This window comes from Oryx dammah, unplaced genomic scaffold, assembly GCF_014754425.2.
Source record: "Oryx dammah isolate SB20612 unplaced genomic scaffold, SCBI_Odam_1.1 HiC_scaffold_26, whole genome shotgun sequence".
NCBI classification, from domain to species: Eukaryota; Metazoa; Chordata; class Mammalia; order Artiodactyla; family Bovidae; genus Oryx; species Oryx dammah.
In genome coordinates this window covers 48,788,523-48,815,569 of record NW_024070210.1, presented here as the reverse complement: position 1 = coordinate 48,815,569, position 27,047 = coordinate 48,788,523, and positions in this window count along the sequence as shown.

The window sequence follows — 27,047 nt, the reverse complement described above, 5'->3', positions numbered from 1 at the left end:
ATTGAAAGAGGGTGTTTGCTATGACCAGTGCGTTCTCTTGGCAAAACTCTATTAGCCTTTGCCCTGCTTCATTCCGTACTCCAAGGCCAAATTTGCCTGTTACTCCAGGTGTTTCTTGACTTCCTACTTTTGCATTCCAGTCCCCTTAATGAAAAGGACATCTTTTTGGGGTGTTAGTCCTAAAAGGTCTTATAGGTCTTCATAGAACCATTCAACTTCAGCTTCTTCAGCGTTACTGGTTGGGACATAGGCTTGGATCACCATGATATTGAATGGTTTGCCTTGGAAACGAACAGAGATCATTCTGTCATTTTTGAGATTGTATCCAAGTATTGCATTTCAGACTCTTTTGTTGACCATGATGGCTACTCCATTTCTTATAAATGATTCTTGGCCACAGTGGTAGATATAATGATCATCTGAGTTAAATTCACCCATTCCAGTCCATTTTAGTTCTCTGATTCCTAGAACGTCAACATTCACTCTTGCCATCTCTTGTTTGACCACTTCAAATTTGCCTTGATTCATGGACCTGACATTCCAGGTTCCTATGCAATATTGCTCTTTACAGCATCGGATCCTGCTTCTATCACCAGTCACATCCACAGCTGGGTATTGCTTTTGCTTTGGCTCCATCCCTTCATTCTTTCTGGAGTTATTTCTCCACTGATCTGTAGCATACTGGGCACCTACTGACCTGGGGAGTTCCTCTTTCAATATCCTATCATTTTGCCTTTTCATACTGTTCATGGGGCTCTAAAGGCAAGAATACTGAAGTGGCTTGCCATTCCCTTCTCCAGTGGACCACATTCTGTCAGACCTCTCCACCATGACCCGTCCATCTTGGGTGGCCCCACACGGCATGGCTTAATTGAAGAAAGCTGGGAAAACCACTAGACCATTCAGGTATGACCTAAATCAAATCCCTTTTGATTATACAGTGGAAGGGAGAAATAGATTTAAGGGACAAGATCTGATAGACAGAGTACCTGATGAACTATGGATAGAGGTTCATGACATTGTACAGGAGAAAGGGATCAAGACCATCCCCATGGAAAAGAAATGCAAAAAAGCAAAGTGGCTGTCTGAGGAAGCCTTACAAATAGCTGTGAAAAGAAGAGAAGCAAAAAGCAAAGGAGAAAAGGAAAGATATTCCCATTTGAGTGCAGAGTTCTAAAGAATAGCAAGGAGAGATAAGAAAGCCTTCTTTAGTGATCAATGCAAAGAAATAGAGGAAAACAACAGAATGAGAAAGACTAGAAATCTCTTCAAGAAAATTAGAGATACCAAGGGAATATTTCATGCAAAGATGGGCTCAATAAAGGACAGAACAGAAGCAGAAGATATCAAGAAGAGGTGGCAAGAATACACAGAACTGTATAAAAAAGATCTTCAAGACCCAGATAATCACGATGGTGTGATCACTCACCTAGAGCCAGACATCCTGGAATGTGAAGTCAAGTGAGCCTTAGAAAGCATCACTACAAACAAAGCTAATGGAGGTGATAGAATTCCAGTTGAGCTATTTCAGATCCTGAAAGATGATGCTGTGAAAGTGCTGCACTCAATATGCCAACAAATTGGGAAAACTCAGCAGTGGCCACAGGACTGGAAAAGGTCAGTTTTCATTCCAATACCAAAGAAAGGCAATGCCAGAGAATGCTCAAACTACCACACAATTGCACTCATCTCACACGCTAGTAAAGTAATGCTCAAAATTCTCCAAGCCAGGCTTCAGCAATACATGAACCATGAACTTCCAGATGTTCAAGCTGGATTTAGAAAAGGCAGAGGAACCAGAGATCAAATTGCCAACATCCACTGGATCATGGAAAAAGCAAGAGAGTTCCAGAAAAACATCTTTTTCTGCTTTATTGACTATGCCAAAGCCTTATGACTGTGTGGATCACAATAAACTGTGGAAAATTCTGAAAGAGATGGGAATACCAGCCCACCTTACTTGCCTCTTGAGAAACCAATATGCAGGTCAGGAAGCAGCAATTAGAACTGGACATGGAACAACAGACTGGTTCCAAAATAGGAAAAGGAGTTTGTCAAGGCTGTATATTGTCACCCTGCTTATTTAACTTCTATGCAGAGTACACCATGAAAAACGCTGGACTGGAAGAAGCACAAGCTGGAATCAAGATTGCTGGGAGAAATATCAATAACCTCAGATATGCAGATGACACCACCCTTATGGCAGAAAGTGAAGAGGAACTAAAAAGCCTCTTGATGAAAGTGAAAGAGGAGAGTGAAAATGTTGGCTTAAAGCTCAACATTCAGAAAATGAAGATCATGGCATCTGGTCCCATCACTTCATGGGAAATACATGGAGAAACAGTGGAAACAGCGTCAGACTTTATTTTGGGGCTTCAAAATCACTGCACTTGGTGATTGCAGCCATGAAATTAAATGATGCTTACTCCTTGGAAGAAAAGTTATGACCAACCTAGATAGCATATTAAAAAGCAGAGATATTACTTTGCCAACAAAGGTCTGTCTAGTCAAGGCTATGGTTTTTCCAGTGGTCACATATGGATGTGAGAGTTGGACTGTGAAGAAGGCTGAGTGCTGAAGAATTGATGCTTTTGAACTGTGGTGTTGGAGAAGACTCTTGAAGAGTCCCTTGGACTGCAAGGAGATCCAACCAGTCCATCCTAAAGGAGACCAATCCTAGGTGTTCATTGTAAGGACTGATGCTGAGGCTGAAACTCCAATACCTTGGTCACCTCATGCGAAGAGTTGACTCATTGGAAATTACCCTGATGCTGGGAGGGACTGGGGGCAGGAGGAGAAGGGGATGACAGAGGATGAGATCGCTGGATGACATCACCAACCCGATGCTCTTGGGTTTGGGCGAACTCCGGGAGTTGGTGATGGACAGGAAGGCCTGGCCTGTTGTTATTCTTGGGGTCACAAAGAGTCGGACACGACTGAGCGACTGAACTGAACTGAATATGCCCTTGAATGTACATATCACATTTTGTTTACTCATTCGTGCATCCATGGCCAATTGGATTGCTTTCACCTTTTGACTTTTTTGAATAATGCTGCTATGAATTTGGGTGTAGAAATTTCTTCAAGACTTGCTTTCAGTCATTTTGGGTATATGTCCGGAAGTAGGATTGCTGGATTGTATGGTAATTCTATTTTAATGTTTTAATAAAGAATCAAACTGTTTTTCATAGCAGCTATACCATTTACGTTCCCACCCACATGAGCTCTGACTTGCCCCATCCTTGCCAACAATGGTGGTTTTCTTATTTTGTTTTTTTAGATAGTAGTTACCCTAGTGGACGTGAGGTAGTCTCACACTGTGGTTTTGACTTGCATTTGCCCTGTGGTTGGTAATGCTGAGGGTCTTTTCCTGTGCTTGTTGGCCATTTGTATTTCCTTGGAGAAGTATCTATTCAAATTCTTCGCCCATTTAAAAAATTGGTTGGGTTTTGTTATGGTTGTTGAATTGCAAGAGTTCTCTATATATTCTGGATATTGACCCCTTATCAGATAGATGATTTGTAAATGTTTTCTCCTATTCTCTGGATTGCCTTTTCACTCTGTTGATAGTGTCCTTTGATGCACAGATTTTTATTTTGATGTAGTCAGCTTATCTATTTTTTCCTTTGTTACCTGGGCTTTTGACGTGATGTCCAAGAAAACATTGCCAAATCTGCTGTCATAAACATTTTACCCTGTTTTCTTCTATGAATTTTACAGTTTTAGCTCTTAGGTTTAGGTCTTAGGTTCATTTTGTATTAATTTTTGTATATGATGATGTAAGGGAAGAATCCAATTAATAAAACTGCATTCTCATTCAGGACTAAAACTCTTCACAAACAAAATAAAACACCTACAGTGTGAAAAGCAGTTTTCAATATGTAACTTTTACACTTTTACATTACACCATATACAGTACAGTCTCTGTTAAAATCTATATATGTGGGTGGTTCACCAAGGTGTTAATAGTCATAATCTCTGGGTGAAAAAATATAGTGTTGTGTTCTTATATTTAGTTATCTATATCCTTATGTTCTAACAATATACATATAATGCTTTTGTGATAATAAAGCAACAGACAAAATATTATGCCAACATCATACTTAGAGATAAGATGTCAAGCATGTAAGTTAAGGTTGCCACTACTAGTTCTTCTAGTTGATATTTTATTGTAGGTTCGGGCCAGTTCAATAAGGATAGAAAAAATTTTAATGGTATAAGGAAAGGAAAGGAAAAACATAAATATGAAAACTTAAGGGGATCTACAGATAAATGATAAGAATTATAAGTGGATTCAGCGAGACTAGTGTTCTTGCCTGGAGAATCCCAGGGACAGGGGAGCCTGGTGGTCTACCGTCTATGGGGTCACACAGAGTTGGACACGACTGAAGCGACTTGGCAGCAGCAGCAGCTGCAGTGGATATAAAGCCAACATGCAGAAATGTTTTGCATTTCTATACAACAGCAATAAGCAGAACATTCATTTTGTAAAAGACATAGTGATGGATGTCTGTCTCTGCCTCCAGATTTACTATTTACTCTTATCCATGGTTGGTAATGACTTATTGACTTGTGATGAGAGGCTTCTCATTAACCAGTGGGAGATCAAGGAAGGGTAAAGAAGATGGGTTTTATATTGCCTCACCTCTCTCCCTGTGATGTTGTTCCTGGCTGACTGTATACCTTGACCAGAGATGTCAGCTCCCATCAGGAGCTCTGTCCATGGAGCAGTTTTTGGCTTTGGATTCTAGAAAATTGCCTCCTCCTCTTGCTTTTAGGTTTAGAAGTGGTAACAGTTCCCCTTGATACTGAATAATTTCTGGTTTCTCTTAACCCTGCTTATATCTTTGTAAATGACCCAAATGAGGGTGCTGTTTCCTACTTGAACCTTAAATGATATAGATATTATTTGTGGCAGCAACAAAGTAATGAGGAATAAACCTAACAAAAAGAGGCATAAAATCTTTATAAAGAAAATTATAAAACTTAATAAAAGATTTCTTAAAAGACATTATAAAGATGTACCACAAACTAGGATGGCAAGGCATACTCTCATAGAGATATTGGGTTTTCTCCAAATTGATCCATAGATTAAATGAAATTCCAGTCAAATTCCAAATAGTTTAACTTTTAATGAAACTTGGAAGGGAAATCTAAATTTATATATACAAATTGAGGACAAATAATAGCCAAGAAACTTTGAAAAACAGCAAATCTGGTAAAGTATTATTATAATTCTATATAATATTACATTAAAGTATTATTAGAAACATACAGTAATTAAAACCATGAAATTGGTGCACTGTAAATTATTAGGTAAAGATTGTGATGCTGAGACAATGATTATCCATATGGACAAAAGAATAATAAAATTGTGCACTTACTTTACATTGTAAAAAGAGATGTAAATCTTAGCTGAATTATAGATGGTTTATGAAAAGTTTTATGAACTTACATCATTAAAAGATTGCTTAAATAAGGCAACCACCCCCAATAAGACATAAAGGAAATAACTGATAAAATTATTGTAAAAATTGATAAAATTTGATTGTAGTAGATTTAAAATTTCTAGCATTAAAAAGGATTTTAGAGAAAGTAAAAATATAAGCCATAGCTTGGAGAAAACAAAGTAGATGTACATGTCCTACCATGGAGTAACCTCACAAACATCATGTGGAACTAAAAGCAATGTGCAGAAGTATGGCTCAGTTTTATCATTAAAGTATGCAAAATAATATTACATATTTTTTGGAGGTAGATTTCTGGCATTAAAAGTATAAGACCTCCATGAGAATGGTAAATGCTATTAAATACAGTGTTATCTCAAAAAGGAAGAAGACAGCATGCAAGTACACAAAAAAGCTTCCATAGTTTTTCTTATGTTGAGTTATGAAAACTTGGGTGTTATATTATTCTCCATACTTTTCTGTATGTCAGGATTATTACCATTGCAAGTAGCAGTGATATAAAAGTAGAAACTAGATATCAGAAGTCAAAGTTCCATAAATTAAATGTTATGGGATTTAATTTTTAAAATCTAAATTAGATACTAACTAATATTTAAAGGAAAATAGGAAAACATAGCATTGTCTAAATAAAAAGATGTCAAAAGGGGATAACATGTCCTTACTAACTGGAGATCAAAACTGGTTTTTATTTTTATTTTTTGCTAGAAAATTAACCAACATCTTTTCTGCTAATAATTCAGTGTTGACCCAAGGTAAAGGCTATGTAAAGAAACACAGAAGCCAAAGAAGAAAAAGAAACACAATGGAATTAGCTGAAGTGGATGTGGGCAGAAATAAAATCCCTGATGAGATACGCTTGAGCACTTCAGAAATCGGTTAAGAATTTCACAAAACTACTGTTTATCATTTTATAAAGCTCTGGTGGAGTGTCTGATGAGATTCTTAATGCAGAAAAACATCAGCACAAGGACTTTTTTTTTAATGGAAAAGAATGGCCTTAGTGTTATAATATGTCTGTCAGGTCAAATTCCTTGCCCAGAATGCTGTTGAACCTGTTGTGAAAGCATTAATTTGTAAATCTTAAAAAATAGTGCTGGACTTAAAGTCAACATGAGTTAGTGAAGATTAAAATCTGTCAGTTGAGTAATTTTCTTCTGTGATGGGTCTGTTAAAGGGCAGCAACAGTGTAATTAATTGCTTGAGGCTGAAAAACCCAATTAATCTCTAAGTTGACTTTTATTTCATATAATGTTAGAGCTAGAAGAGGCCTCAAGGATCATCTACTCCACTCCCTTCATTTTATAGATGAGGAAACACACATCAGGAAGGTTAAATGACTTGTTCAAGGTCAAAGACACTGTTTGTCCTTGCCACTGCATCCTGTAAATAAGTTCAGTTGCTTTTATGAGTTTATAGTTGCTTTTATGAGTTTCTTTGCAAGTGATCATGAAATACTATTTGATTTGGCATTTTTTTGGCCATGCCATGAAGCTTGCAAGATTTTAGTTCCCCGACCAGGGATCGAACTTGTGCCCCTTGCATTGGAAGCACACAGTCTTAACCCCTGGACTGCCAGAGAAGTCCAAAATATTGTGTGAACATGGTTTTCTTCTGATAGTTCATCTCATAAATGTCTCCTTAAAAGAGTTTATAAGCCTCAGTTTTTAAGATTTGAAGCCTGTTTCATAATACTTATGCAGCAAAGGGGTGTGGGCAGGGGCAGACGGTGTCCCAGTCTGCACACTGAACAGGGGAAGCCTGGAAACCAAGGACAGCCCTTTTGTGGACTTGTGGAAAGACAGGGGTCTCCATTTGATAGTGTGAATGACACCTAGTCCTGATGGTAACTTGCAGGCCATGCCATTCCCCAAGGATACTATGGGCCTGATTGTAAGATGTAAGTAGAGAAAGCTGGTGTGTAGAGTATTTTTGGAGGCTGGAGGGCTACAGCCCATAGGTTTGCAAAGAGTCGGACACAGCTAAAGTGACTTAGCCCGTACACACACATGAATAGGGTAGCAGTGACAAGACAAATGACCTCTAGGAAGATCAGCAGATGGGACAGCTACTGAAACGTGGGAAGCATGGGGGCCTGCCGCTGTCACTGTGGCAGGGCTCAGCATGACAATGCTCTCCTGAAGCTGCTCCCAGCCAGTGCCTGAGTATTTTGAATCCAACATGGGACACCTCTGATGCAAAGTCTTTGCTTGGGGACTGGCAGAGACTCTCAGTTGTGCTACAGTTTGAGGCTCCTCCGGTCTTGTTTCTTCTCTCCCTTTTACGGGTGTCAGACCTGTAACAGTTCTGACTCTCCCTGCTTCCCTCTATTTCCCTTCCTCCTTCATCCTTTATAGACTCTTCCCAAAATAAATGTCTTGACCAACCAATTCTATCTTGCCATCTGCATCTCAGAAGATCCTAGCTGATGCAGAGTGTAGTTATTGCCCTGGTTGATGCCGCAGGGGGATAAAAAATAACTTGAAAAAGAATTAGGACTCTACTCTGCTGGTGAGGGTTTCATAGTAATGGTTTCTCTTTGATTGTTGTAGTTCCCTTTATTACGATTCCTGAACTCTGCTCCTTTGTGGGAAAAAAATTTCCATGTTTCATAGATGCTAAGATATACTTCCTTTTTTCATTTTAACCTTTCTGAAATTGAGATAGTTCTTAAAATTAATGATGTGCCAATTTAACTGGCAGAGGTTTTTCTTCTTTCTTGATGAATAAAATAATAGTGCATCCTACCATTGATGTGTTATAGATTCAATAAAATACATTAGCTTGATTTAGGTCATCAAATGCCAGGACTATAATGGATTTTGAAGAACTAAGGGGCTGGAATAGCCTTAGAGGGTTGTAATTTTGCTATTTCTTAGGTATATCTACAAGGAAAGGAAAACCCTAAGGAACGGGATTGTATTATGAAGAGGTGTACAGCAGATAATTGTGGCCATGGGTGAATTAATATAGAAATAACTAGAGATCCAATGAAACATTGAGCAATCATAGAACACAAGGCAATATGTTCTTTCACTCTGGTCCTATTTACTCCTATTCTTCCTTTTCGGGCTGCTTTTATGACTGATATTTCCTTGTAGGCCAGAGTCACCTTGTTTTTCTGGTTGTTCTGTCATTTTCCCATTAGTACCTTGTCTACTGAAACCTATGATAATAGAGGTTTTCCCGTTTATGTGTTGAACCCCAAGTTTGTATCGGAGAAGGCAATGGCACCCCACTCCAGTACTCTGGCCTGGAAAATCTCATGGACGGAGGAGCCTGGTAGGCTGCAGTCCATGGGGTCGCTGAGGGTCAGACATGACTGAGCGACTTCACTTTCACTTTTCACTTTCATGCATTGGAGAAGGAAATGGCAACCCACTCCAGTGTTCTTGCCTGGAGAATCCCAGGGATGGGGGAGCCTGGTGGGCTGCTGTCTATAGGGTCGCACAGAGTCAGACACGACTGAACTGACTTAGCCTTAGCCAAGTTGATATGTGGGTAAGAAACGCTGCACGAAAGACCAAACAAATTCAAGCTTACCAGCAGTCTCCAAGAAGGAAGGTTAGATGAAAGGACCTGGTGCCTGGATTCCCATAAATGTATCTGTTTATCTAGAATTGCATTCCTTGGCACCGACTGCTTCTAAAATTAGGACTGAAACCATTGCTTTCTTTCTCTACAGACACAGCCTTTATGCCTAGATGAGTTTCCCCTAGCACTCTCCATATTTCCAAAGTGGGGAAGGCTCTGCTTCTGAAAAAAACATAATTGTTATTGCTTATGTGAACACAGATCAACCAGTACTGGGTACTCAATAGTTACTATTCTTGTTCTATAAATACTATGTAGAATATAAATTGTATAATGTATATACCATTAGTATATTACATATTTTATTGTGTATAAGTTAAAATATATAATTTATGATATATTGCTAACATGTATGTTTTATTATAGTAATAAGTTATAATGCAAACCTGAAGGCTAGATTCACATAGGAAAGAATAAATGAGGATCACTGATATATAATTCATAATCATTGAAAGGATTGGTATGGTTTGTGGAAAACATTCTATAAAATGTGAAACTGGCTGTAATTCAGAAGTGAAGAGAATCTCCCTAAGATTGGGAAAGAGAGGCAATGTGATCTAATTCCGTTTTTAAACTTCTTTGACTTTGACCCATTAAATAAGAAACAAATTTTAGGTTATGATCCAATTTATATACATCCATTCTTTCTTCTAATAACTAAAACGTTTCACAAAACAATACCCATCTTACTAGATTTGATGCACTAGAATATTTTCTATGCTATTCTATTTTTATTTAAATACTATTTGTGATCCACAGTTTGAAAAACACTGAGCTCATGAAAAGAGCATAAGCTGGGGAGACAGACTGGGTACAAAAACTCTGTCCCAGTACGGGCCCTTTTTGTGAACTTGGCAAGTTGTTTCTTTTGAACCTTTTTTTGGTAAAATGAACTGGGTTGTTCTGATGATTATAGACAATTATATACGAAATGACTGGCGTAGAGTAGATGGTCAATAGATGATAAGGTAGCAGGATAATACTTTCTGATATTAACTGTTTTCCACTGCATTTCCTTGTACATGTTGCCATCTATTACCTCAAGGTGGCCCAGCGATAAAGAATCCACCTGCAAAGCCAGAAACACAGCGGCGCAGGTTCGATCCCTGGGTTGGAAAGTCCTCTGGAGGAGGATGGCAACCCACTCCAGGAAAATCCAATGGACAGAAGAGTCTGGCAGACTGCAGTCCACACGGTCACAAAAGAGTCAGACATGACTGAAGCGACTGAGAGCAAGCACAAGGTTGTTACAGAATTTCTGGCCCATTCTCTTCTGTTAGCTGCATCACTTGATTGATACAGCTTCTCTCTTTCTCTTTCCCTCTCACACTCCTTGCTCCTCTCTTCCCTCTGGGAATGGAGAAGCAGGGCTGGGTCTGAAGGCAGAACTATGGAAATATCCTTGTACTTGTACTTCTCTGCCTGGTTCCAAGGGCTCACAGCCAGCTTGGGCCCTTTGACGGCCTTTGCCGTCTTCATCTACCATTCCCCTGGAGGGTGGTTGCTAAGGTGAAGTTGCTCAGTCGTGTCCGACTCTTTGCAACCCCATGGACTGTAACCTACTACGCTTCTCCGTCCATGGGATTCTCCAGGCAAGAATACTGGCGTGGACTGCCATTTCCTTCTCCAGGGGATCTTCCCGACCCAGGGATTGAACCCAGGTCTCCCGCATTGGAGGCAGATGCTTTAACCTCTGAGCCACCAGGGAAGCGTGGTGAGTCCCCCTTTCCTCCCCAGGACCTTAGAGTTACTCCTTGGGTTTCAAGTGTCCAGTCGTTCTCCTTTCCTGTGAAGGTGCTTCCCGTGAACCACCTCTCCCTGGCCTGCTCTCCAGCGCTCTGGACACCCCTACCTTTCTCTGGCTACATAGCTGATGTGCTATTATGTACTTAAATCATTCCTTTATATTTCAACCACCCCTCATTTTTTGCCAAATTTAGAAAATTTTACAGTGAATATGGGGTATCCCTGGTGGTTCAGTGGTAAAGAATCCACCTGCCAATGCAGGAGATTGGGTTTGATCCCTGAGTAGGGAAGATTCCCTGCAGAATGAAATAGCAACTCACTCCTGTATTCTTGCCTGGGAAATCCCATGGACAGAGGAGCCTGGCAGGCTACAGTCCATAGGATTGCAAAAGAGTCGGACATGACTTAGCAACTAAATACCACCATCAACAACAGTGAATTTAGTGATGCATTTAGTGGTTTATGATTTTGGATCTTATTGATTTTTAATTAGAAAAAAATTGCCATAAATGTACCAAATTTGATCAAAATTTCTCACTTTTTCTAAAGCTAAGAAATGAAAAAATACCTTTATAAAGGTAATTTATGTACATATGTACATATGTATTAGTGATACATATATTTTTTAAAATCATTAAGAGCTTTATAATTCAGAAGGGATTGCGTCTGCCGTTCACAGTGAATTAAGTATGGTCATCTTTGCTTCACCACTAACCAAATTATAGCCTCTGTGCAGCACAGGACAAATTCCTAGGCAACTGTAACGTAGTATCACAAGTTTTATACTCTGTTTATGTGTACGTGATTTTTAATATATGCCTATCCCCTATTTTACTACTAATTTACATCACTTTCATTCAATTCTGTGCCTATACCTATTTGTCTCCACTTTGCTTTTCTTCTATGCTTAGAATTTGACGTTACAAGTGCATAAAAAAGGACAGTTGAGGCAATTATCTGAGTGAAGGTGATATTTTTCCAATTATATCATATTTTAAGTGAGAGTGAGTTTTTACAAAATTACTCAGATAAACTGTGTTCACATCCACAAAGAATAAGCCTTCTTTCTGTGTAGTGTTCCCCAGCCCTGGAAATTAGTGTATAACAATTCTACAATTATTTTCCAGTTTTCCTTGAGAATTCACAAAGTCAGCACCTTCCTGGCCCCTGTACACTTGGTCAGGCTGCCTGAGCAGGAGTAAAGGTGGGAGAGCAGGATAGGGAGAGATCCACTCCTCTAGGTTTAAATGAGGCAACAAATAAGCCATTCAATAATGCCCTTCCCTCACCAAAAGTGATTTGGCACTTTATCCCATCATCACATGGTCAATGTGATTCCCAGGTTATGGTGGCTAAAATATCCAGAAACAGATTTCATTGTCTCAATGAAACAATCAGATTCAACATATGGAAGCTGGCCTATTCTGAAGCAACCAGAAAGGAGTCATTTCCTAACTGCATATAAAGGAGAGAAAAAGTACAAAAGGAAGTTACACACAATGAAACCATTAAATGTAGATTTGCCACAAGGCAAGATGGTAATGCTTGAACATTATGAAGAGCAAAAACTGCACAAACACATTATATTTTAAACACTTCATCTATTTAACAAACTATGTACACTCTTCAGCTAAATGAGATGAATTGAGATTCAAGAGGCAGCACGGTACTGGCAAATCTCGTCCTAAAGGCATCCATTAATATAAATCAACAGTAGCAATTTGGTTTGATCATTTATTTGCAAGAATCATTAAGGTTTATTAGCATAATTATTCCCTGTGGGATTTCATGTCGAGGAAATGAAAAATGGCATTATCAATATTTAAAAGATAAGTGTGTAATGTTCAGAGTACTTAAACAGTCATCTGCAGGTGGTGTCCAGCTGCAGCAAATTAGATTAGATTTGGGCATTTTTTCTGAACAAAAGAAAAATTGTTTTGTTCTAATTGCTTAATTTTATAAAGCAATACGATTTTGTAAATAATTTCTACAGTATAGCTGGAACTTACAGTGTATACCTATTAACATGCCTGATTTCAGATCAGCAACTCTGATATGTTCAGCCCTGCTATGCTGTAACTATTGGGGAACATTAATCAGCATAATCCATCATTTATTATTAGGGAAAGCTCTTTTCCATCTGATATCTAGACCGTTAGTCTAGACCTGTAAGTGAAAAGCTATATCCCAAAGGGAAATGAACCAGAAGATTTCTCCTTAATTCTGGGAGAGCATAAATCCTTCCTTAACAATGAAATCTCATTTATGATAGTAATAATTTATCATGACACATCTTTAAATGTGATAGTTGTTTTTTTAAAGTCATACAATGAAATAGTATTCAGTGATAAAAATAAGTGTGCTATTGTTATGCCCAAGTTGGGAAATCTCCCAATGACCACCAGGGAGCCGGTATCCAATGCAAAAGCAAGAGAGTTTTTATTACCAAGCTCGAGCTGGGGCTCCCACTGTTACCTATGCAGCGGCTAAGGAGAGGAGCCCCGAGTTTTGGGTTACACTGCTTATATAGGGAATATTCAGGTGAAAGGGTAACAAAGGGGGTGTTCAGGCTGAAGGACTACTGATTGGTTATCCTCTTCTATAGGGTTGTAGGTGGATTTCTGATTGGTGTTTTTACTTCCACGGTAGAGCATTACTTCCAAGGTAAATCACAAATGTCACAATTGTAAATCATTACTTCCAAGGTAAATCACAAATGTAAATCATTACTTCCAAGGTAAATCACAAGTGTAAATCATTACTTCCAAGGTAAATCACAAATGTAAATCATTACTTCCAAGGTAAATCACAAATTCTTGAACTTAAAGTCAGGAGGTTTAACCTAAGGGCTGATTGGCTCGTGAACAGTGGGGCAAGTTTAGGCAATATCCAAAGTCTAAGTCTGTTTGCCCGGTACCTTTGCAAAACGGAGTTCTTTTACAAGATGGAGTAGCTCAGGCTCTTCATTCCCCCCTTCTCAAGAACCCAAGACAGACCCAATCATGGGTCTGTGGTTAGCTTTATATTGTCTTTTACCAGGGGTGGGTTTGTTAGGGCTGCATATTGGGACCTAAGCACCATAAGCTGTTCCATGTTGATGCGGCCTTTGATAAAATTTATCAACTTATTTAGTAAACACGGTCCGAAGGTGAATAGCAAGAGTAAAATGATCAGGGCCCAGCCAGAGAAGATATGAGGGTCATGAGCCAGGGAGATGAACTGAACCAGGATTCAAACCAACTCTGAGACTTTTCTCTTTCTCTTTTTCTCTGACTCAGCCCTTCTCTTGTCTTGGCCAGGGACTCCCTGACTATCCCCGAGTGATTCACATAAAAACAACGTTCTTCCCCTAACGCAGCACATAGGCCCCCTGAGAGACTTCATACTCAAGATACTTCTTGGGAATTGGAGCGGAGGTCTCTTTCTTCTGTAACTTCTTCCTGCTGTGCATGGGCGTAGCCTTGCCTAGCAGAGCAGAAGTCTCTCTCTACCTGATCTAAGTTGGGGTTTTCCACATCTGAAACCAGCTTTTACCCTTGTAGTAACAGCAATTTAGTTGGCCCCTCTCAGAGATGAAATAGACAAGGGCCAAACAGGAGACCTAACAGGATGGTCATCTCTGGTCCCCGGGAACAGAAGGCAACATTTGGGGTGAGGGTTGCAGAGTTTGTGACCCCTTCTGATGGGTTGGTGGTGAGGCAACAGGGCTGTGCTCCAGGAATCTTGTGTTCAGTCTGAAGTTACCATCTTCCACCTGTGTGGGGGGCTCAAAGACATTGTTAAGCATATTTCTTTGAGTAGGAACCGGGACTCTATCTGGAGGCTGTACCAACCTTTGATTGTTTCTGTTTTTGTATCCCCTCCCTTCCCTGATTAGCAATTGTTTGAATCCACGATTTGGAATTCAGGGAAGGTCAAGGATGCTGAACAAAGTCTATATCCTACAGATAAGAAATGGAGAACACAGAACAGATCTGCACTCCAGAGCCCCACAGAGTCCCACTCAGTTTTAATTTTGGGGGAACTAGGCAACTATGACTGTGATAACTTCCTGTCTAAATGGGGCATAGGACTGCCCCAGCTTGGAGTATAGACACTGAATTGGAAGTATTTCTGAGTTCCAAGATCTAGATCTGAGTCTTGTATGATTAAAATCCTAATCCCTTGGTCTGCCATTTTGGTGTAACAGACCCAATTAGAAGTAGTTGGAGGAGTGATAACTGGAATTTAGTAGACAAAATAAATCTCATTTCTTTTTAGAAGAATAGGCCTGAAACCCAGTCTGGACCTGGCACTTCAGGGAGACTTGTAGCCATGTAGCCAGTTGCCAAAAGTAAGGTTACTAGCTTCCAGCAGACATTGTTTTGAAAATGGTGGCATGCAAGCCTGACACGACTCGGAAAACTCAAGTGTTTAGCAATACAAGGTCTAATTTGAAAATACACCCATAGCATCACCTAGTTATTTCCCAGGATATCTGAACCATAGCTACTCTATTTTGACTTTTAATTATAAACTTTTCCTTAATAGCCAAAGCAGATTTCACCATTAATGACGTCAGTGTTTCTCTAGGTACGAGAAGATGCAAGAATTGGGATTCATAAAATCTTCTCCTGAAAAGATCTAACTATCTGAAGGCCTGTTCTGCCAGTTTTTCCCAGAGCACAGAGTGCCTCATTCCTGATTTTCACCCTGAACTCCTTTCAGGGGCATTGAAAGTCAGCAGTTGCAGCGGCCATGATTTAATCTTTGCAGAGGTAGATGGCAAGTGTCAGTCTTCAGTTGGCAGAGCCTCTTTTTGCTCATAAACTTGACCATGATTTTGAAGGGGGAATTTCATGACCATTTTATCCCATGGTGCTGAGAGTGTCCATTCTCAGGTTTGGCAAAGAGTCTGTGGACGGGCCACTCAATGTGCTGGACTAGGCCATAAAACAGTATCCAAAATTCTCTGGACCACCTGTCTTGCTAGCTTCTTGGTCCAGGAAAATATTCCCTCTTGTTGCTTCTTCCCATGTCTAGAGTTACACTATTACCATCATCGATCTCATATGGGACTATATATTATTCTATTAGAGGCCTCACACACATATTTGACAGTGTAAGAAACAGCAATTTTGTAAAACAGGTGAAATACAAATAACATAGCCAGCAGTATTAGTAAAGTCACAAGTAAGACTTATGTTAAGAACTTCCATTAGATGTAGCCCAGCATATCTTCAGGTCATCTGACTTAGTCTGCCCTGTAGAATCTTTATCTTCCAGGGAAATTATATATTGGCACCATCTATAAGGCACATAGCCCAGTTTTCTAGTGTTACTAGCCTGATTATCTTTAGTATGATTTAATTTTTTTTTCTTTTTTCCCAACACAGAGGAGACTTTAAACCTGAATTACTGTAGCCTGATGTTATCTATATAAATCCATCCCATAATTGTGGGAGATTTTCCTCTCCTTTGTGGAAACTTTTCTTGTTCTGATTGAGCTTGGGTAATAGAAAAAAGCTCAAATTTATAGCCAGAGCCAGAGCAGGCCTTATTAATTGGCCCTGTGAGGGGATCCTATCTAGTAATATCACAGTGACCTGAATATGACTATAATTTTTTAAGTAAATTTTCTCAGGGCCAACCAGTTAGAGTCTGGTAGTAGAGAAATTTACCAAGGTAACCCAGAACTAGACACAGGTAATTGGCCACAAACCCAACAATTGGATTGATTTTTAAAACTAGCATAGGATCAGGCCTATGATAGAAAAGCATTTGATTTATATGCAAAGGTCTAAGAAGTGAAGAAAACATAAATGATCATACGAATCAGGTCCAGCATCTTGGGGAAGCTGTCTACCTCTGATGTCATCGTCTTCTCATCCTGGTGTAGTGTAGTTTTCCTGATAAAAAAAAGTCCTTCCATCCATGTTGGAGACAATCCCTTAAATTATGTTTTTTTTTTTTTCCCAGTCCTGGTCGCAGGTCATGAGGCATCTGGTCTTCATCCAAAGATAGATTACTGAGATAAGTTTCAGAAACAAACTTAGGGTGTTCTTCAAGAATTCAATTAAATTTTACATTAATATCACATAACAGCAAAGAACTATCTAAGAGATGAGTCTTACTAGACGCAGACCTCCATACTATTATTTTTATTAAATATAACCAAATTAAGGCTAGTTTGTTTGCAAAATAGGTCTGTTCTCACTAATTTTGGTCTGATGATTTTTATAACCATAATTGATTATAGGCTTTTTATTTTGCTGAAACATTTATAGAGTCTTAGACTGAACTTTTAAAATAAAACAGGGCTGGGAAGCTCACACCAAAGGCTTATCACAGATTTTGCCTAACAAATCTAGGTGAATTTTTCCCTTTTTAAGGTCTCAAAAATTTCTTGAGATTTTTGTACCCATGAGATAACCTTCCTAACTCATTTGATAAACTTACTGGAAACCTAAGAACTTCCAATTTTGGGGGGAGTCTGATAGAAAATATAATTGTTTTGTTTATAACGTTTAATTTTACCAAAGTATTGTCATGATTAGTTTGAGAGGAAGATTTTCCCTACTCCCTGAAAACATAAGATTCAAACCCATAATTTTTCAGATAGAAACCATAAAAGTTATAAGCATATTCGCTGGTTCATCCAGTCCTTTTGTTAACTTTTGTGAAGTCATCAGGTTTTCCATTAAAATACCAGGACATATCAGAATGTTAAAAACTCCATATAATTTCTAGGATATCTGTATTAGTTATTTTACCATACATTATAACATGAGCAGATTTATTATTCATTTGATAATCTTTACCATGTAGTTTAACCAACCAAATAAACACAGTTTAATATCTCTCTTTGGGATGTTCCAGGGGCCCTCTGAAGCATCCCAAAGTTAGCTAGAGATCAAAAGAACTTCAAAAGAGTTCTATTTAGGAAGTTTGATCAAAGAGATCAATTAAAAGGGTTTAGAACATTTAGTCAGATTTTAAGTTACACCAGTCTGGAGAGACTATTTTAGATGGATATTTCTAAAGAATAATTATTCTTAATAGAGTTTATATAAAAGCTCATATCCCATTTACATTTTTTAGAAGTTTTTTTCACTTGAGGTAATTTCCTTGTTGACAAACGTGTAACAGATATAATATTTAACTTATATTAAACCTAGGTACAATGAAAATGTTACTTAACGTTAATTACTCTAAGACATGTCTATATTAAAGAGGTCAACAAACAAACATTAATATCAGGTATTTAACATTAAATATTTCCCAGTTCATAGGAATCTGGAATTTATTGTTTAATTTAGAATTACTTGATTTGTAAGCGCTTACCTTTTTTAAGCCAAATAAATAGAGCTCATATACAAATTAACCTCAAAAATATTACCCAGAGACAGAGACATATTTAGACAGACACAGTGCAAGATCTAGCTTCAAGTCTTTTTTTTCCTTTTATTTTCTACACTGAGGTCATGAGCGCGCATCTTAACCTCTTTAAAATGCTCAGTCATCAGAGATAGAGGAGTAGGGCTAGACTGACGTTGCCCCATTGTTTCTGGATCAATCAGGCGTTGGTAAATTAACACAAACAACATGGACAGCCACACAGACAGACGGAGAGACAGAAAAAACAAACGTTCAGGAGTCCAGAGGCAAAAGTGAAAGTAGGACAACAGCCTCCGGTCGTTCAATGGGAGCGACCCGCTAATGTCAACAGACTACAGAGACACTCTGTCCCCTTCGGGAGGGTCGGGGACGTCTCCCAACGACCCCCACTGGTGACCTGTTGGCATGCCTGCCTGAGTCATATACCGGTCTCAGAAAATAGGCCTTATCAAAGACGAACAGGAAAACAGGGAAAAAAACTTACCGGTTACAGGTAACTCTCCGGATCGGTCTTCCCGTGGAGCCGATGGGAGATCCCGGACGAGCCCCCAAATGTTATGTCCAAGTCGCGAAATCTCTCAATGACCACCAGGGAGCCGGTATCCGATGCAAAAGCAAGAGAGTTTTTATTACCAAGCTCGAGCTGGGGCTCCCACTGTTACCTATGCAGCGGCTAAGGAGAGGAGCCCCGAGTTTTGGGTTACACTGCTTATATAGGGAATATTCAGGTGAAAGGGTAACAAAGTGGGTGTTCAGGCTGAAGGACTACTGATTGGTTATCCTCTTCTATAGGGTTGTGGGTGGATTTCTGATTGGTGTTTTTACTTCCACGGTAGAGCATTACTTCCAAGGTAAATCACAAATGTCACAATTGTAAATCATTACTTCCAAGGTAAATCACAAATGTAAATCATTACTTTCAAGGTAAATCACAAGTGTAAATCATTACTTCCAAGGTAAATCACAAATTCTTGAACTTAAAGTCAGGAGGTTTAACCTAAGGGCTGATTGGCTCGTGAACAGTGGGGCAAGTTTAGGCAATATCCAAAGTCTAAGTCTGTTTGCCTGGTACCTTTGCAAAATGGAGTTCTTTTACAAGATGGAGTAGCTCAGGCTCTTCACTATCCAACCATAAATAGATATTGAGGAACCTTAAATGCATACTGCTGAGTGAAAGAAATCAATCTATAAAGGCTACATACTGTATAATTCCAACTGTATGATTCCAACTGTATGATTCCAGTCCTACATACTGTATGGTTCCATTGTCATTCCAATATGACATTCTGGAAAAGGCAAACTATAGATATAGTAGGAAGATTAGTGGTTTCCAGGGTGTTGAGTAGAAGGAGGGAGAGATGAATAGGTGACCACAGAACCTTTTAGAGCAGTAAAACTATTCTGTATGATACCGTTATGGTGGATACATGACATAATGCAATTGTCAAAACCCATATAGACTTGCAGAAGACAGAGTGAACTCCAATGTAAGCTATGGTCTATAGTGAATAGTGTATTAATATTGGTTCATCAACTGTAACTAATGTATGGCGCTAATGACAGTGAAAATTGTGGGGGTGGGAGGGGAGAGGGTACATATGGGAACACTCTGTATTCTGTCAGTTCTTGTGTAAACCTAAAACTGCCCTAAAAAAACAAAGTCTATTATTTTTTAATTTTAGGGTAATTCAGGTAAAACCAGCTAATTGTTGCAATTGATTAAATCTGTCTTTGCTTTAGAAGAACAGTCTGGCCAAAATCTCTGCCAACCCCCCTAATAATTGCATAAATTATTGTAGAATCTTTCTACAATACTCATGTGTGGACTGGACACAAAGAGCTGTAACTAAATTGCCTTACGATCAAAAGTCCTTAGAGAAACAAATGCATACGTGTTTGCTAAAATACTTCCAGTGCTGCATGACATTTTGCTATTAGGAACTACTGAATCTGTTATATCCTAAACTTGTCCTCATCTCTTACTCTCCCTATAAGGATCCTAACACTTTGAGGGGAAGATTAAGCCAAGAAATCTGCAGCAGGCTTCAGTTCAGTTCAGTTGCTCTGTCGTGTCTGACGCTTTGCGACCCCATGGACTGCAGCACACCAGGCCACCCTGTCCATCACCAACTCCTGGAGTTTACTCAAACTCATGCCCATTGAGTCAGTGATGCCATCCAACTATCTCATCCTCTGTCGTCCCCTTCCCCTCCCACTTTCAATCTTTCCCAGCATCAAGGTCTTTTCAAATGAGTCAGTTCTTCACACATCAGATGGCCAAAGTATTGGAGTTTCAGCTTCAGCATCAGTCCTTGCAGTGAATATTCGGGACTGATTTTCTTTAGGATGGACTGATTGGATCTCCTTGCTGTCCAAGGGACTCTCAAGAGTCTTCTCCAACACCACAGTTCAAAAGCATCCATTCTTTGGCGCTCAGCTTTCTTTATAGTCCAACTCTCACATCCATACATGACTACTGGAAAAACCATAGCTTTGACCAGACAAACCTTTGTTGGCAAAGTTATGTCTCTGCTTTTTAATATGCTGTCTGAAAGTGAAGTCGCTCAGTCGTGTCCGACACTTTGCAGCCCCGTGGACTGTAGCCCATCAGATTCCTCCATCCATGGGATTCTCCAGGCAAGAATACTGGAGTGGGTTGCCATTTCCTTCTCTAGGGGAATCTTCCCGACCCAGGGATTGAACCCAGATCTCCTGCATTGCAGGCAGACTCTTTAACCTCTGAGCCACCAGGGAAGCCCTAATATGCTGTCTAGGTTGGTCATAACTTTCCTTCCAAGGAGTAAGCATCTTTTAATTTCATGGCTGCAGTCACCATCTGCAGTGATTTTGGAGCCCCCCAAAATAAAGTCTATCACTATTTCCACTGTTTCCCCATCTATTTGCCATGAAGTGATGGGACTGGGTGCCATGATCTTAGTTTTCTGAATGTTGAGTTTTAAGCCAGCTTTTTCACTCTCCTCTTTCACTGTCATCAAGATGCTCTTTAATTCTTCTTCACTTTCTGGCATAAGGGTGGTGTCATGGCTTCATCTCAGTTCAATTTATACACCCTACCTAAAGGGCAACCTTCTCTCTGTTCCTCTCTGACAGTATTGCCAATGGGTAGAGCAGTGGAGGCAATGTTAATATGCAGTCATGTGATCATTGACCCAAGGAGAGACAGGAGCAAAAGGTTTGCACCTCCCAGAAACTCTTTCAAGGCTCAACTGAAGCTTTTTATTTGTACTTTGTATTTTTTTCTCATGGCCTGTCTTTGCCACATACAGTGGTTTGGGTATCTTCAAGGAATTGTTCTAGGACTTATCCTGGATACCAAAATCCACAGATGTTGTCCCGTATACACTCCTTAGTATTCATGGTTTTGCACCTGCAGATTCAACCGACTAGCAATGCTATGGTACTGCAGTACTGTATGTATTTATTGAAAAAAAAAAAAAAAAGCCTGTAAAGTGGAACTTTGCAGGTCAAACCCATGTTGTTCAAGGGTCAGTTGTATATACCTTTCTGAACAGAATTTCCTTCCTCCATCTTACCTAAAGATGGAGGTCCCTTTGCTAGGGCAACCAGGAGTGCAGTATAAGGACTGTATGACTGAGAACTTGATTTCTACTTGGACAGAATGCTGTTGACTTTTGTTGTTGTTCCCCTCACTATTGTGGATAAAAGCATAGCAACCAATTTACAAATCCTTTTTTTCTCTCTCATAATGTTTGATAACCTACATGGTTTCTCCTTAGTTTATTTGTACTAACTAAGTGTAGTGCTTCCCCCCTCAATAGATTCCCCATTTGAAGCATCCTTCTGATCATCCTAACATTCAGATTGCTACATTCTAAATGTAATGTTAATCTTTCAATGTTTGTTTATTAAGCTATGCTATGTTCGGGGTTCTATACTAACCACATTTTGGTAAAATTAGACAATGAGTATTACATTTAAACTATTGCTGTGTGTGGTGTTCTGAAATATTAATTGCTTATTTTAAGAAGCAAATAGTATTGATATATTTAACTGCCTGATGAAACAGATAATCTATGTATTGATGAATGAAATACTTTGTGTATTTGATTAATGAGTAGTCTTAAAGTTACAAATTTTGTTGTTGTTCAGTCGTTAAGTCACATCTGACATTGCAACCCTGTGGACTGTGACCCACCAGGCTCCTCTGTCCAAGGGATTTCCTAGGCAAGAATACTGGAGTGGGTTGCCATTTCCTTCTCCAAAGTTACAAATATTTCCTTGCAAAAACTGAACCACTATTGTGATTTAGAAGTCCATTTTCATGATAGAGCTTACCTTCATCAAGTAACTAAACATTTAACGATCAGGTTTGTACTCTTTTAATCTTTCAAAGACATCTATATTTATTGATCTGTGAATATTTCAGATATATAATATTGACTTGAGTCTATCCATACAACCAAAGAATTTGTCATTTGGATGCCAAGCAGTCAATTAGATTGTGTTAGGTAGTTAAGGAAATGAAGAAATCATAATGTATCTAGACTTTAGAGAAGTGTTTTTGGAGAATTCCCTTAGTATATTCCTATAGAAGGATCTGCAAATATTGGTGGTATATTAGTAAAATTTGTGCATTGGTAAATAGTTGAATGACCTTACTCAAAGTTTGCTGATCTAGTTCCACCTGGAGAGGGACTCTTGTAGCCCATGTCAGGGCTCTGTGTTCTCCCAGTCTTACTCAACATTTTTATCCATGAAGTACTTGAAAATACAGAAGACATGTTTATCCAATTTGCAAATGATGTTGACTGAAAATATGCACAGTGTAAGAGTTGTGATTTCAGTTTTATTGGGGGCAAAATGAGAGCTATAGTCTGGGAGACAGCATCCCAGATATCTCTGAGGAATTGCTCTGAAGAGGTAGGTAGAAGTTCAGTATTCTATGTGATTTTAGTGGAGGGGGTGCATGCAGTCAAGCACACATGTAGAAGGTTACTGCAAGTTTCATGAATGTTGCTGCTAGTCATGAGGAGTAGAGGTCTCTATTAATGATTTTATTGCTTACTGCATATGAGAAGATGCAGGTATCAATAAAATCTCATAAAATCTTCTGAAAATATCTTACTATCTGAAAGCTTGTTCTGCCAGTTGTTCCCAGAGCACAGAGTGCCTCCTTTCTTATCAGCATCCTAAACTCCTTTTCAGGATGTGTTGCAGGTCAGTGACTGCAATGGCTAGTGACTTAATCCTTGTAGAGGTAGATGGCAAGTGCAAATTTTAGATAACAATTTAATGACTCGGGATTATCGAATTACTGGACAAGCATGCTGCGTGGATATCCTGGGGATTTTTTTGCATGTGTGGTTTTATTTTTTTTTTTTAATCATCTTTTTATTTGGCTGCACTGGGTCTTAGTTGAGGCATCCAGGATTTTTAGATGCACCATGCTCTTAGTTGTGGCTTGTGGGACCTAGTTCCTGAGCAGGGATTGAACCCAGGTGCCCTGCATTGGGAGCACAAAGTCTTAGCCACTGGACCACCAAGGAAGTCCCTGCATGGATATTTTGGAGGAAAAAAATAAGAATCAAAAATTGTGATCAAAAAAATAAAAAATTCCTGACTCCAAGATTGCAGGGATTAAGGGAAGGAAACTGGCTAGTAAACTTCTAAAAGATAAAGAAGGGAGAGAGGCAAATGTAAGAAAGGAAATCTGAATACTCATAATGGTTAAAATCAAACATTAATTTAAAAAGGCAATGAATACTTCAAATGTTTTGTTTTTGTTCATTTTCACCCATGAAATTAACCAGAGATAGTGACTGTATCAGTTAGGAATTACATTTGGATAGCTAATGGAATCCCAGTGGAATGGAGGACACAGAAGCTTAGATGAGTTTACTTTTCTTTCAGACAACATGAAATACTGAGCTAGGCAACCCAGGGCTGGTGTTGTAGCTCCATGATCATAAAGAACCAAGGTTCCTTCTATGTTTCTGCTATGCCATTCAGAGCATGTGTTAGCTCATTGGCAAGATAGCTGGTGGACTTTCAGTCATCACATAGTCTTATTAAGAAATCCAGGTATACAAACCCCCCCTCCCCCCACCCCTGCCGCCACCAACAAGAAAAAGCTCAGAGAAATCCATTTTGGCCAAAGTTTGAAGAAGAAATCTGAAGGGGTAGACATATAAGCTGTTACAGTTCAGGTTGATGGTTTCAGACTTTCTTTAAAGGCTAAGAGAAAATAGTGAACACTTACCATTAAGAAAAGTTTTTCCAGTATATGAGACCCCCCCAAACCAGAGACCTAGTGTGCCAAGGTCTGTCTAAAGTGCTGAGACTGGATCAAGATAACAGAGGACCCCCTTCTTACCACTTCCTGGCTGGCAGGCAGGAGCCACCAAGAAGAGAGATGTGCTGCTGGGGAAGGAGATCAGTATGGAGAGGCCCTCTGGCATGCAGGAACACAGGGAAGGCCCAAAGCTAAGGGTGAGTTAGGAATGCCAAGAGAAGCTCTCTGGAAAACCAACCCCCAACATAAGCACAAGATAACAGGAGAGAAACTTGAAGATACTGTGTACTGAAGATAATGTTCAAATCCAGTTTAATTCCTGACTCTACAAACTCAGCCTCCTACATTAATGGTAGGAGAATGGACATGCTTATTACCAGGCATAAATATGACTTAACTCAGTCTTTGCTGTCTTACACAAGATGTCTGTCATTCAAAAAGTATGACACACACACCTGCATAGAAAGTACAAAAAAATATAAAAAGTATATTAAGATGAAGCAATCAACAAAACAAAATTCATATGACCCAGATGGTGAAACTCTCAGAAAAAGTTAAATACTATAATTAATATATAAAAGTCTCTAAAGGAAAAGATAGACAATACATGTGAGAAGATGAGTACTTTTAGGTGAGAAGATGGAAACTAACAGCTAATAGAAATACTAAATACAAACAAAATGGTAATGAACACGAAGAATGCCTTTGACAGGCTCATCAGAAGACTTAATGCAACTGAGGATGAGTCAGTAAGTTTGAAGATGTAAAAATAAAAATTACCTAAACTGAAACGCAAAAAAAAGGTTGGAGGAGGGAAAAATAGAGTGTTTGAGAGCTTTGAGACAATATCAAACAGTCTAACATATGTGGTAATGTATATATTGTGGATTTACATATGTAAAAGTAGAATGTATGATAATAGCAGAAAAGATGGGATGGAGGAATTGAAATTAAACTTTTTAAGGTTTACACATGACAAGTGAAGCAGAATTACAATATCTGAGTATTTAAATATATATTTATAGTAAATCATAGAGAAATCACTAAAAAAATTAGAGGTATAAATAATAAGCTGATAACGAAAATAAAATGGCATCACAAAAAATGAAGAAAGAAAAAGAGAAAAATGAATATATAACAGATGCAACAAATATTTTTAAATTTGCAAAATTGTAGATATCCATCCATACATACCTGCTGCTGCTGCTGCTGCTAAGTCGCTTCAGTCGTGTCCGACTCTGCGACCCCATAGACGGCAGCCCACCAGGCTCCCCCGTCCCTGGGATTCCCAGGCAAGAACACTGGAATGGGATGCCATTTCCTTCTCCAATGCATGAAAATGAAAAGTGAAAGTGAAGTCGCTCAGTCGTGTCCGACTCTTAGCGAGCCCATGGACCGTGGCCCACCAGGCTTCTCCGTCCATGGGATTTTCCAGGCAAGAGTGCTGGAGTGGGGTGCTGTTGCCTTCTCTGATACATACCCATGAGACAGTGAGACAGTGCACTAAATCGTGTCCGACTCTTGCGATCCCATGGACTGTAGCCTGCCAGGCTCCTCTGTCTATGGGATTCCCCAGGCAAGAATACTGGAGTGGGTTGCTGTTTCCTTCTCCAGGGTCAGGTCTAAAAGCCTATTAAGATTATCTATTTGCTATTCATCTCTTCATTTCAGTTTGGGAGATTTCTACTGATGTATGTTCTAGCTCACCGATTCTCTTTTCATTGGTGTCCCCTCTACTGATATCCTATTAAAGGCATTCTTCATTGTCATGAGACTTCCCTGGTGACTCAGACGGTTAAGCGTCTGTCTACAATGCGGGAGACCCGGGTTCGATCCCTGGGTCGGGAAGATCCCCTGGAGAAGGAAATGGCCATCCACTCTAGTACTATTGCCTGGAAAGTCCCACGGACAGAGGAGCCTGGTAGGCTACAGTCCATGGGGTCGCAGAGAGTCGGACACGACTGAGCGACTTCACTTTCACTTTCATTGTTACAGTGTATTTGATTTCTACAATTTCCTTTGGATTCTTAAGAGTTTTCATTTCTGTGCTTAAATTACTTTTTCATTTGTATGTTGTCTGCTTTTTCTGTCAGATACTTTATTAATCATAGTTATTTTAAATTATTGTTTAATCCCAAATGTGTGTGATGGCTGTGTCTAATTCTGATGCTTACTTTGCTTTTCAGAGTGTACTTTCCCTTCCCTCTTAACAGTCTGCCATTAGCCTTCTAATTTTTTGTTGAAAGCTGGACATGGTATATTGGGTAACAGGGACTGAGGTAAACAGGGCTTTGGAGTGCGGTTTCTTTATTATATGGCTATGAGTTAGACTCTGTTTAATTTTTGCTATAGCTGTAGGTTCCAGAGGCTTCAAATCCCTCTCATGTTTTCGTCTCATGTTGTCTTTGGATTCCCTACAAATCCATTGTTAGACAGAGGGAGCGTTTTCATGTGTTTGTGAGGAGGATGGCCATCTTCCCATCTTACTCCTCTGCCATCTTCTGTCTCCCAGAGTGAGTGTTTTGGAGGACTTCAGCTGCAGTCAGCTGTTATACACTGGAGCATTGTTTGTGTGGTGATAAAATGTGGGA